The 14,330-nt window shown below is 41.6% G+C and overlaps 1 protein-coding gene across 2 annotated transcripts in view; it reads left to right on the top strand.

Annotated features, from left to right (window-relative positions):
- LOC109148757 (TMV resistance protein N-like) overlaps positions 1–14,330 on the top strand; it is a 92,499-nt gene that overhangs the window by 8,485 nt on the left and 69,684 nt on the right. The gene's annotated exons all lie outside the window — the stretch shown is intronic.

Raw genomic sequence — 14,330 nt, 5'->3', positions numbered from 1 at the left:
TTTCCTGGCATCATGGTGTTTCCTGAGTGGTTTACGTATAAAAATTGGGGAAATTCACTATCAGTTAGCCTGCCTCAAAATTGGTACAATAACAAATTCAAGGGATTTGCATTCTGTGGGGTCTCTAATGTGATTACTACAACATGTGGGAAATTTTGGAGTGTAGCTAAAAACTATGGACATAGTCTTGAAATCATTCCCACAACTCATGATGGTCGTCATAGGCATATTATATCAGCTATGGGCTATCATGGGGTTAAAGAGAATATGAAATCTGAGATCACTTGCTTGTCCTATCAGTTCTTTGATGATTGTAATGAATGGTGTCAAATTAAAGTTTCTGGTAATTGCGATTCGGTATTTACTGGTATTGGAATGCGCCTTGTGTACGAGGATGATGTTAAAATCAGTGATGAACCGCTAATGATACAAAATAACATTGTCTCCACCAAGTATTGATTATGTAAAAATGAGTGATGCTGCAAACGTTTTCTAGAACTTTCTTTCTAATGTTCAATTCCCTCATGTAACACTATTTAATATTTAATTACAAAAGAGTGTTACGTTGTCAACTAATTTATGGATACAAATATAAATCACATCAAGAATGAAAAATTAGTAGGGAAAATAGCATTTTCCTTGTTTAATTTCTTACAATCATCACGAGATCCATCATACGGTGTCAATAAGAAAAAATAACACATGATGATTTTCACTTATTTCCACTTATTTCCACTTATTTCCACTTCCACCAAAGAAACATGTTTAATTTCTTTGGAAGTTCTTTTGTTATTTGCTTTGCACTACCGCTTTTATTTGCTCGCAGCTTTTAGTATGGAATTTTTGGGTATAACATCTATGTTCATTGTAATATTTTTTTTAAAAAATAATTTTTAAATTTAACAATTTGCATGGTAAATATTATCTATTTGAGTTCATTAAATATTCATTTTATATTCAATTTGGTCATTCATTAGGAAAATCGCAAAATTATTGATAAATTTTAGAGAAAAATTAAAATTTCAAAAGTTGAGTGATCAATTTAAAAATTAACTCTTTTGAAAATTTTATTATTGTTCTAAATAAATAAATAAATAAATAAATAAATAAATAAATAAATAAATATATATATATATATATATATATATATATATATATATATATATATATATATATATATATATATATATATATATATATATATATAGGAATGAATGATGGTTAATAAAACCAAGTGGCTTGTAGTCCACTAGTATCAAATTGCTCCCCTAAGTGGGAGGTGTAAGGTTCAAACTTCAGTTGAGGCAATAGTGTGTGTATGTAGGGTATCCCCCTTCCTTATAATAAAAAAAAATGATGATTAATAAAAGACTAATAATTTTGCTCTATATTTGTTTTCTCTTTACTCGATATTCTTATGTTTATTACTTTACTATAATCGGAATGATTCGATACTACTAATCACGCAAGGATACATCCAGTTCTACCTCAATCCTCAACGAGAACCATGAATTAGCTATATATGCCGTACGTATTTGTGCTACTAGTCATTGAATTATGAGTCATTGTTCTCTCTCGATTAGACTCTGATGCCGAGGTGGACCTCCACGATCCTTGCCCGGAGGAGCTATGCATAGAGCATCGCATTATCAGCTCATTAGACAATCTGGTTGCTCTTTTGTACGAGTATACATGCACTAGTACGAAAATAAATCATTTTCATCTTTATTAAATGATAATATGCATCTTTATTGCTCAAGACACATACTATAAACGCAAAAAGAATGAAAACTTTACGCGACTTTATTGTAAATACTCATAAATTCATATAATAGGCATCTTTATCATGAAGATAACAACACCTATAGTCTGTTTTTTTTTTTTTTTTTTTTTTTTAAATAAACACTATAGGCGCCTATACTCTATTTAAAAAAAAAAAAAAAAACACTATAGCGTCATACACTAGTACAGAATGAGTCATCTGCCATGCGTCTGAAGTAAATGATAATCTGAATGTGATGTACACCATACGCATATACCGTAGACGCAGATTGGTTGAACAATCAGCGCCTGAGGTGAAAGGGACGTGCGTCTGATCCTTCTAGGATCAGACGCAAATTGTTATTTTTAAAATAAAAAATTCATGCCTTGACGATCTGCGTTTGTTCCTTACTAGGAAAACAGATGCAGGTTGTCCTTTTAAAAAAAAAAATTATTTATTTGATAAAACTGTCAATTTTTCCCAATACATTCCAGCAATATAATCAATATTCAACGCTGTCAACACATTAATATCTATCACACTTTACTACAAACATTTTCAACACAACTATTGAGTAAAATAAACAAGATAGGAATAGAGGATTTAAGAAACAAACCAAATAGCAGAACATACTGCCTAAGATGTACATCTTTTGTTTATTGGACATTTTTTTTTTTCACAACATTGACGAGTAGAAAATATCAGGATTAAGCATTAAAAAATATAGTCAATACATAGATGCAAATTAAATTTTAACAGTCATATAGTTCTTGAGTAACAATGGTATAATTCTTGATCAAAAACCAACTAAAATAGAAATTGAATAAAAGCATAACGTTACAGAGACATATAGATGTTTTATTGCAGCTGTGGGGTAATAGGGTCGGGAATCAAAGTAGTTAAGGAACACTCAATGTATCAATTTTCACCTGGAACTTCGCTTAGCCTTCTCTCTGCCTGTTTGACGTTGGATCATTCCATCTCCCAAGCTTTTCTATTCCCCATGCAAAGTTCGGCGGACCAGCTACGAGGACGGGTCTCTCGCCAGATGGGGAACCTGATCGCACCTCCAAGAAGCCTAGGGCGACCAAGCGCACATTCGCAGATACAATCTCATCCGCTCCCCAGGTTTGGCTGCGACACCATAGAGGAGGACGGCAACGCTTGCTGGTTCCAAGATGACATCCTAGTGAATCTCGATAGTTTGGAGAAACGCTTTAACGCTCAAGTTTATGGGTCCTTCTCCACCGCCTCTCTAGAATGTGGAACCTGAGCTGGAGGGAAAAATGTAGATGATCGACCTGGGTTTCAACTGGTATGTGGCTAGATTCAACTTGGCTAAAGATTGCTTGAAACTTCTCATTGGTGGCCCTTGGAAATTCTTCGATGTGCCGCAATGATGGAAACCGGGCTTTGATCCCTCTAAAGCCGCCGTGGAGAAGATGACAGTGTGGGTGAGGCTTCCGGGATTACCGCTCGAGTATTTCCGCGAGGACGTCATCAAACTCATCTTAGACCATGTTGGTAACCCTGTCAAACTAGATCGCACCACGGCCGAAGTGGAGAGGGGTCGGTTTGCGCGAGCAGCGGTGGAGATTGATCTCACCAAGCCGCTTGTTTCAATGGTGATTGTGCAAAATAGAATCCAAATATTGAGTTCGAGGGCCTTCACACTATCCGCTTCAAGGTTGCATCCAAACCCCCACTACCACACCACCAGCACCCACAACGAATACCACCATATCATCACCAACACCAACACTACTTCTGCAACTTCTTCTTCTTCTACTTATTATTATTATTATTATTATTATTATTATTATAAATTTATAACAAATAAAAAAAAAAAGACAATTTTCTACCTTCAGCCAAACACTAAAAAGTTAAAATATTTTATGAAACTGAGTCGTTTTCTGAAAATCATTTTCCAAAAAATATTTTCAAGGTTTTCAAAGAGCCTAAATCAAAAATCAATTTGAGTTGGGTGACTTGGGTCTTATCAGTCATGTTTTCAACCATGGTTGGGTCTTATTATCAAGTCATCCAACTGAAAAACGTGCATTAATTTGTGTTTTTAATTAATTTATGACTTGTACATGCTGTGTTTTATTGTGATGTATATAGGCATGAAGCAAAGTTCATCCAGAAAACTGTTGAAGATATCGTTACTAAATTGGGTTCAACGAGGTCAATTGATGATCCAAAACTGGTTGGGATGGAGAAACGTATGCAGAAATTGTATCGATTGATAGGCTTGGGGTCTAATGAAGTTCGTTTTGTTGGAATACTTGGGATGAGCGGGATTGGAAAGATAACTATTGCAAGAGATGTGTATGACATCATCTCAAAAGAATTCGAAGGTTGTAGTTGTAGACACAGAAAAATTGAACCCGATAAATAGACGGATAAAATTGTTATTGGGCTGACGTCGAGATTGATGATTGGGCCGATTTAATTAATTGGATCATAGAAGTCAATTTAATTTAATTTAATTAGCCCAATTAGAATTTGATTTGAGCTATTGAATTAATTAATTAATTTGGCCCAAATCCATTTCATATTTGAATTTCAATTATAATTATAATTTAAATATAATATTAATTTTATTATATTTGAATTAGATAATTATAATTTAATTTGAATTTGAATTAGATTATACAATAATGAACCTGGACTTGATCTTGGGCAAGGTTCATTTTCCTAATTAGTTAATTAATTAATTAGTTAACTAAAAAGGGGAGTTGGTTGAGGAATTTTGGTTAAGCTTTTGGTATAAATAGGGCCTTCGTTTTCATTCCAAGACACACTTGAAAGCTGGAAGAACTTGAAGACTTAAGGAGTTGAGAGCATTTGAAGAGCCTGAAGGCATTGAAGAACGCTTGAAGATTTGAAGGCATTTTTGTTGATTTTGCAGGCAATTTGAATCCATTGCAGGTACTTTGGAGCTTTGCAGAATTGATTGTCTCGAAGATCTTGAAGTCTTTTGAAGGCATTTGAGGATCTTAAAGCAGCTTGAATCCATTGCATGTGTTTTGAAACTTTGCAGGAAGTTACGCCACTTAAATCCCGGAAGCTACGCCACTTAAATCCCGGAGGCACGCGCCAATTGAATCCCGGAGGCTACGCTAATTGAATCCCGGAGGCACTTCCATAGATAACGTCAGTGAAGAATCAGAGGACTAGACACAGATTTTGTACCTGCATTGAATTATACACACACTGTACAAGGAATTTTGTTAATATATATACAAAGTTTACTTTTTGTGTTTACAGATTTTGGCACGCCCAGTGGGACAACTCTGCCTCTCATCTCTTCACTGTTGATTCGCGAGCTCTATAAGGAAGGAATCTAAATGGAATCAAGAAATCCCTCCTCTAAGATGACATATGCTCAGGCCACCCGCTCCAGGGCATCATCTGCGGCCGGTTCCGGTGATAGCCAAGGCGTGGGAGGAGCAATGACTCGAAGCCGAGTGAGGAACCTAGGGGTGCAGGTCCACGAGGCCCAGGACATTGCCCGCCACATCGTCCGAAGGATTGACAGAAACTCCACTATGTCACGGAGAACTACACATGACAAAGGATCTTCCTCTACAAAGGAAACTGTTGTTGACCAGAATCTTACAAGTAAGGGAGCTCCAAGCAACAAGAGTCCTGCGAGCCCTATTCCCTTGAATAAAACTCCAAGCAGTGGAAGTTCATCACAGTCGTCACTTCTGCGGAGAACCTCACCGGAATGGAATCACATATACACAATTATGCCCGCTATGACAACGAACGCGGCTTCGGTGGAGGAACAACTCGCAAACATCACTAAATCTCTCGAGGGGATAGCTGCACTCATGCATAACCAAGAAAGGCGGATCAATGAGCTCAGCGAAAAGGTTGAAAGCGGAAGAAATGGCGAAACAACTCGGGCTTCCGGGAAGCAGCCTCAAACCCAAGGAGATGAGATCGATGTCGAGTCCCCGCGCCATCAAAGTAGGCCAGGAATGGAAGAGACAATCTCTCATCCACCACCCGCCGAGAAGAGTATTCCAATTTCTGAGGGCATGATACCCGTCGAGCAGTTGAACGACTACATCATGGGAGCAATTAAAGGGAAGCTCGAGGGAAGATAATCTCATATACTTACACTAAGCCATATACTTAGAGAATTGAAGAAATGAAGATGTCGTTGGGCTATCAACCTCCCAAGTTCCAGCAGTTTGATGGAAAAGGCAACCCGAGGCAGCACATTGCCCACTTCGTTGAAACCTGTAATGATGCAGGAACATACGGAGGTCTCCTCGTCAAGCAGTTCGTCCGCTCTCTGAAGGGCACTGCCTTTGATTGGTACACAGACCTGGATCATGGTTGCATTGATAGCTGGAATGATATGGAGCGTGAATTTTTGACCCGCTTCTACAGCACCAGGAGGACTGTCAGCTTCTTGGAACTCACCACTACCCACCAATGGAAGGGTGAGCGTGTGGGCACTTACATCGAGAGATGGAGGGAGTTGTGCCTTAACTGTAAAGAGAGGATATCACAAAGCTCCGCAATTGAAATGTGCATCCAAGGGATACACTTCGAGCTCTCTTATATCTTGCAGGGAATCAAGCCTAGAACATTTGAAGAACTATCCAGTCGTGCTCACGACATGGAGTTGAGTATTGAAGCCAATGGAGGGCTCGGCATGTCAAGTATCCCTAGTTCATCCAAGGCACCTGTAAAACAAGAATTCAAGAAAGGGAGCAAGCCCTTCCCGAAACCAGAAAAGAAAGAGGCCATGAACGTAAAAACAACACCAATGCGGGTTTTCGCCAAAGTAACTGAAAATCCCAGGCTAAGGTCATTTTCCCGCCCATCTCGGGGTACTAGAATCATTGAAGAGATGCAGCAAAAACAGTATCCGTTCTTGGGTTCTGATTTGTCACCCATGTTTGATGAATTGTTAAAGCTTAAGTTGATTGAATTGCCGGAGATGAAGCGTCCCGAAGAAGCTTCTAAGGTGGATGACCCCAACTATTGCAAGTATCATCGTCTCCTCGGACACCCGATTGAAAAATGCTTCGTCTTTAAAGATAAGGTGATGAGACTTGCTCGTGATGGAAAGATTGAGCTGGTTGATGCAACTGCCAGCACCAATCAAATTTCATGTGGAAGGTTCGCTCCGTTAGTTGTGGAGAGTGATGAAGAGGATGGGGGCAAGCAATACAAACGCCCGCTTCCATTTATTGTGAAACATGCTACTAGGCAACAGTCGGAGTTACCACATGTCAATCCGGTATGCGAGAAGGATTGGGTAATTGTTACCCACAAAAAACAAAGGAACAATGTTGGACATGTTAGATCTTTGAAGAGAATAACGAAGCGATGGGTTGAGAGAAAGCCAGCAAGGGACCTTGCCTATGACACAAAGATGAGAGGACATCCCGGCACGTCTCGAACACCAGTTGCCTTGGCTCAATACATGCCGAAGGCGCTTCCTCCGCATGGGACAAATATTCCTGGAACTCGCCTGAATATTAAAGAGAGACATGTTGGAGAGGAGGAATGTTCATTTCCCGTGATTGAGGGAGGTGACGAGGTTCAAGTCCACAAAGCCGCGTCTTATACTGTCGAGATAACTTTTAAAGATGAGGATCTATTGCTTGGTGGTACACCACATAATCGTCCGTTGTTTGTTGAAGGTTATGCCCGCAAGCAAAAGATTAAAAATATTTTGATTGATCAAGGGTCGGCTGTGAACATTCTGTCACTCCGGGCGATGAAGGAACTCGACATTTCCACTGATGAGCTTTCTCAAAGCCGCTTAATGATTCAAGGATTTAATCAAGGCGGACAAAGAGCACTGGGAACCATCAGACTCGACCTCAGGATCGGAACACTAAACTCAAGTACACTATGTTATGTGATAGATGCAAGGACGTCTTACAACTTGCTGCTGGGCTAGCCTTGGATACATGAGAATGGAGTAGTTCCCTCATCTTGGCACCAATGCCTCATGTTTGAAAAAGGCGGGGTGATAGAAAAGGTAGTCGCTGATGAAACTCCCTTCATTGAAGCAGAATCATACTTTGCAGATGCAAAGTTTTACTTGAAGAAACAAGTTGTAGAGGAGGCTGAGCAAAGCAATGTTGACACGCCTCTTGATCCGAGGTGGAAAGGCAAGCAAGTTGTAGACCAAGCTCATCGCGACAAGGAACTTGTTTTCCCACTCGCAAGGATTGAAACATTAAAAGCAGCAGCTCCAGTTAAACCGCTTGAAGATGAAGCTCAAGTTGGGGCAAGTCAAACAGTACCCGCTAAGCGCACTGGCGGCTTCGACCCTAATGCATATAAACTTCTATTCAAAGCTGGATATGGTCCCAAAGAGCCACAAAAGCTGGGGAAACTCATCCCAGAAGCTGGTGGTAAAGGCAAGTCAAATCAGTAGGAGCCGCATGAACGAAAAGGATTGGGTTATGTTCCCCCTAAGCCAGTGCGAATATTCATAAACAGAGCCACAAGTAATTGCATCACTTCTACAGATGAGGAGGAGGTGACAAGAAACAGTCTGTTTTTGATAGAATCGGAGATGTAGAAGCATGACAATTCGTCTTCCGTAGACTTGGGCCGAATCCCAAACCTGCTAAGAGAAAATCAGTACATGACAGAATTGGGCCTACTCAGAGTTCGAAGGAGCAGACCAACCCTCCTACTGAAATGGAACCGTCAAAAAGGCTCAGGAGTGCCGTTCCATCCCGCATGAGAAGAGAAGTTAATATCCATGTCTCGTGTGGTGAAGTTTTGAAGGTCCAACCAAGAACCATTGTACACACCCAAGTGCAAGGAAGAAATCAAGAAAACATTTATTCAAGTTGTGAGGCAACACCAAGTCAAGATGAGATGGCATCGTCATTTCATATAACATTATACGATGAGATTCCAACCGAGGGTGAAGATGCGGAGGATGCACCTCAAGAGCGAGAAGAAGGGGTACAAGCCGCAGTGGATGAACTAAAAGAGGTGGATCTAGGAACTCCTGAAAGTCCTCGACCTATCTTCATTAGTTCACTCCTTTCCAACAAAGATGAAGAAACATATGTCACACTTTTGAAAGAATATATTGATGTATTTGCATGGACATACAAGCAGATGCCAGGGTTGGACCCAAAGATAGCCGTGCACCGCTTGGCAGTAAAAAGGGGGTGTCGCCCGGTTAAGCAAGCTCAACGGCGCTTCCGCCCCGAGCTCATTCCCTCAATCGAAGCAGAAGTCAACAAGCTTATAGAGGCTGGTTTCATTCGCGAAGTTAAATACCCAACTTGGATATCCAGAATTGTTCCTGTGCGCAAGAAGAACGGCCAGATCCGTGTGTGCGTAGACTTTCGGGATCTTAATGTTGCATGCCCGAAAGATGACTTCCCGCTCCCTATCACAGAGATAATGATAGATGCCGTAACTGGGCACGAGATCATGTCATTCATGGATGACTCATCCGGTTACAATCAAATCCTCATGGCGCCAGAAGATGAGGAGTTTATAGCGTTTCATACGCCAAAAGGCATCTACTGCTACAAAGTGATGCCCTTTGGTCTGAAAAATGCAGGTGCTACATACCAAAGGGCCATGCAGACCATATTTGACGACATGCTACATAAAATGGTGGAATGTTACGTAGATGACTTGGTTGTGAAATCGAAACTTCGCACAGATCACATGATGCATCTAAGACAAGTCTTTAACCGCTTGCGGAAGTTTCAACTCAAAATGAACCCCCTGAAGTGTGCTTTCGGGATTGCTGCTGGAAAATTCCTTGGGTTTACTGTTCGACATAGGGGCATTGAGATTAAACAAGCAAAGATCGACGCTATAATGAAGATGCCTGAGCCAAGGAACCTTCATGAGCTTAAAAGCTTGCAAGGGAAGTTGACTTATATTAGAAGATTCATATCAAACCTAGCAGGAAGATGTCAGCCCTTTAGCCGATTAATGAAGAAGGGTGTCCCGTTTGTATGGGATGAGGCCTGCAAGAATGCATTCCAAAGCATCAAGTCCTATTTAAAGAAGCTGCCTGTACTGACTGCTCCAATTCCAGGACGCTCATTGATCCTTTACATCTCTGCCCAAGAAGGCTCTGTGGGTGCTTTACTTGCACAAGAGAATGATAATGGGAAAGAAAATTCCCTTTATTATTTAAGTAGAAGGATGACGCCAAATGAGCTCAAATATCTGTCAATTGAGAAGTTGTGTCTGGCCCTTGTATTCGCCATCAGGAAGCTCAAGCACTATTTTGAAGCGCATACAATTCGACAGGTTTCCAGGGCAAACCCGGTGAAGTATGTCATGTCAAAGGTCGTTCTTTCCGATCGACTTGCTAGGTGGTACTTATTATTTCAACAGTTTGAGATCACTTATGTACCACAGAAGTCCATCAAGGGGCAAGCCTTAGCAGATTTCCTAGCTGATCATCCAATTTCGGCCGGATGGGAGCTGTCCAATTATCTACCTGATGAGGATGTGCTTGTAGTTGAAGTTTTACCTCCATGGAAGATGTACTTTGATGGAGCGGCACACAAAGAGGGGGCAGGCACTGGAGTTGTCTTTGTTACGCCTGAAGGGGAAGTGCTTCCTTATTCATTTACCTTGACGGAACGCTGCTCAAATAATGTTGCCGAGTATCAAGCACTTATTTTGGGACTTGAAATTGCAGCTGATATGAAGTAACTAAGGATTAACATATACGGGGACTCCAAACTGATTATCAACCAAGTACTTGGGGTTTACGAAGTAAAAAAGGCAGAGTTGATCCCATACAACAGTTATGCAAAGACGCTCCTGCATTGGCTAGGAGATGCTACGATGGAGCACATTCCAAGGAAACATAATAAGCAAGCCGATGCCTTAGCTGCTTTGGCTTCAACTATATCCCATCCTATAGATGAGTCTCGGTTGCGCGTGTGCCAAAAATGGGTGGTCCCTCCAATCTTCGAAGACGATGGCTCTCTTGACGACATTGTTGAACTCTCGACTGCTTCTGTCTATGAGGTAGATAAAGAGGATTGGAGGCAATCATTGATTGACTACCTTGTTGATGGGAAGTTACCTCAAGACCCTCGTAAGAGGGTAGATGTAAGACGTCGAGCTCCTCGCTTCATATATTTCAAGGATGCGCTATACCGGCGCTCGTTTGATGGTGTGTTTCTTCGATGTTTAGGCGAAGAGGAAGCTTTACAAGCGATGGAGGAGGCTCACTATGGAGTGTGCGGTGCTTATCAGTCTGGTCCTAAGTTACATTTTCACATCAAGAGAATGGGTTACTACTGGCCTACGATGGTGAAGGATTGCATAGACTATGCACGGAGATGTTAAGCATGTCAATTCCATGCGAACTTTATCCATCAACCTCCTGAACCGCTACATCCGACGGTAGCATCGTGGCCATTTGATGCATGGGGGCTCGATGTGGTTGGTCCTATTACACCCAAGTCATCAGCAGGGCATTAATATATATTAGCAGCCACCGATTATTTCTCAAAGTGGGCTGAAGCAGTGGCTTTAAAGGAAGTGAAGAAGGAAAATGTTGCACATTTCATCCGAGTTCACATTATCTATCGTTTTGGCATCCCTCGGTATATCCTAACCGACAACGGGAAACCATTTGATAATAAATTGATGGATAAAATCTGCAAACTTTTTGAGTTCGAGCAAAGAAATTCATCAGCTTATTATGCAGCTGCAAATGGACTTGCCGAGGCTTTTAACAAGACTCTATGCAATATACTAAAATAGGTGGTGTCGAAGTCAAAACGTGATTGGCAAGAGAGGATGGAAGAAGCACTGTGGGCATACAGAACTACATACCGTACACCAACACAAAGCACTCCATACTCACTGGTTTATGGGGTTGAAGCAGTCTTGCCTCTTGAACGCCAAATACCTTCTCTAAGGTTAGCTATCCAAGAAGGCCTTATAGACGAGGATAATGTAAAGTTGCGGTTTGCAGAGTTAGAAGCTCTCGATGAGAAGAGATTGCAGGCTAAACAAAGTTTAGAATGCTATCAAGCTCGAATTTCTAGAGCTTTCAACAAAAGGGTAAGGATTCGCTCATTTCAGGTTGGTGACAAGGTGTTGGCGGTTCGTAGACCTATTATTATTACAAGAAAAACTGGGCACAAGTTTACTCCAAAATGGGATGGACCTTACGTGGTACAAGAAGCGTACTCAGGAGGTGCTTACAAGCTAATTGATGAAGATGGTGTGCGCGTTGGCCCTATTAACGGGAAATTCTTAAAGATCTATCATCCCTAAGCACACGGACTACGTAATGAATGATATCCACCAAAAATGCAGCACGTGGTTAAACTGCTAATGCATCTCGCTTGTCTATGGGTGGGCCCAAGTCATAGACGCTCCTGACCCGTACGACCTTAAACTGTGTACGGTAAACTCCTGGCCCGCATGAGTTTAAACTGTGAACAACCCTACCTATTCAAATGGTCCTTTGAACTACGTTTGACTTGATCTCCTTTGCAGGAGTACGTAGGCAGCTTAGAAACACTTCCTCTTCTAAGTTCAGTCATAACTAAAATAAACCCCTTTGTGTCCCCTTTATGTCACGTTTGTTCGAATAATTTAGATGCATTGGAGATGGGTCATCTCTGTTCATGTTGTAATTACGGGTGAATTCTTTTGTCAGATTTCTATTAGAGTGACTCGTTTGGGTTTAGACTTAGTTGCTTCTGTTCATGCTCAAGTTCAATTACTTTCCTCCGAGTATACTTTCTTTTTTTTTTTTTGCACTTGTAATCAAGAAAATTGTTTGCAAGTATTGTTGAAAAGAGAAGAGAATTCAAGTCGTATTCAAGTCTTGTTTCCAAGTATAAAACTCATGCGTTATACAAAAAAAATCTAAGCAAAAAAAAAATAAAATAAAAAATCTAAAGTATTCTAAAGCTCATGAGATCTTCCTTAAACGCTTCCAGTTCTCTTTTGATTGAAGTAAGCTTTTCTTCATCTTCATCTGTCAACGTGGGGCAGTCTCGAATACGTTTAACTTCCGCCTCAGCAGTGGTCACGGCCTTTTTCGATGCGTTATGTTGTTCTTGAGCCTTCGTCACACGGTCTTGGAGTCTCGGGTTCTTGGCTTCAATCTCCTTCAACTCTTCCTGCGCATCCTTTATCGCTTTCTCCAGGAGGGTTTTTCGATCGGCGGCATCTTTGAGGGTTTTCTGTTCGTCAAGAAAAAGCGTTTCGGTTTGAGAACACTTCTGTTGAGCTTCTATAAGGACACCTTGCGTTAGAACTAGCTTCGCAGCTTGGGTTTCGACGGGCAGTGCATTCGAGAGCTGCGACCGCGCCCGGTCGTAATCTTTGGCTTTGTTAAAGAACTCGGCCACTCGTCGCTTCAATGTTGATAGTTCCACCCGTCCCGTCCCATTTCTTGGAGTTGTCTTTCAACGCTTCCTTGGAAAGAAGAAATTCTTTCAGCTGGAATCTCATTAAGCTTCCTGCAGATACTACTCCAAACTCCCGCAATGAAAGCCATGTATTGTGATATAAACGGCTCCTCGCCGGGGAAGATAGAGGCTTGGGACGGCTCTGGCTGCATCTCCTGAGGAGTTGTGTTTAAGGGCAACGTCGACTGGTGGGATTCTACCTCGAGGTCAAGGGTATTAGAGCGTCCGCCACTTTGTCCCATTGAAGATTGGTGATTTGATGACTGGACATCGTTGCTAACCTATGGCTCGACAGGATCCTGTAAGAAGTAGTGCATGTACGTTAACAAAGGCCAAAATTCGACGATATACGAAACGGAAGAATTTGGGGAAGTATCTTAACCTGGTTCAATGGTCTCCCTCTAGGCCGTTTCCAACAGCGATCTTGGTCGTCATCACTACCAGCATCCTCGTCCGAGCTTCGCTGCCTCGCTTGCTCCTCCCTGTTCCTTCGAATGGCATGTCCTGAGGCTCTATCCCGAGATGACATGTCCTCTTGTGCAGGTGTTTTTTTGTTCCTTGAGGTGGTCAATTGGTCTCTTTGTTCTTGAGTTCCTTACTCGCCAATAGGTACGTTTGGGTTTCCGTTAACGGCTATGTCTGTGAAATGATTCTCGAGAAGGTTTGCACTCACATCGATCAACCAGGCCTTGTACTCATTCGAAAAATGCTTCTTTGGAGCAGCCGGGCTCATGGGAAATGTCGCCCTGGATTGGGAGTTGATATTATCATATTGGTGATGAAGTCGGAATCCTTCGGTGAGTGAAGCATAACGGAAATCCTTCGCCAACAGGCCGGGGGCATATGCTTGATAGAATCCAAATTGACGATTGAAGCGATGCGGCATATAAGGCTCAGCTTTGCATCGAGGCCCTTGGCGCAAAACGAGGAAGCTGGGGCGCAAACATATGAAGTACTCAAAGTCTTCCCTACTCCCTCTACGGTCGTCGTAAAAGATAAAATCTCTACTATCCTTGCGGGAGTTCCAGAGCCAAGAAACGTCCCCTTTGAATATCTTCTTGCGGGCATCCATCTCGGTGTAATACCTTGCACCACCTTCTCCAGAATTAGTGACCATCTTTGGGTTTGCTAACGTGAGGCTG

This window comes from Ipomoea nil, unplaced genomic scaffold (genome assembly GCF_001879475.1).
Source record: "Ipomoea nil cultivar Tokyo-kokei standard unplaced genomic scaffold, Asagao_1.1 scaffold2144, whole genome shotgun sequence".
In the NCBI taxonomy this organism is placed as follows: domain Eukaryota; kingdom Viridiplantae; phylum Streptophyta; class Magnoliopsida; order Solanales; family Convolvulaceae; genus Ipomoea; species Ipomoea nil.
This window is presented reverse-complemented; position numbering and strand designations above follow the sequence as displayed.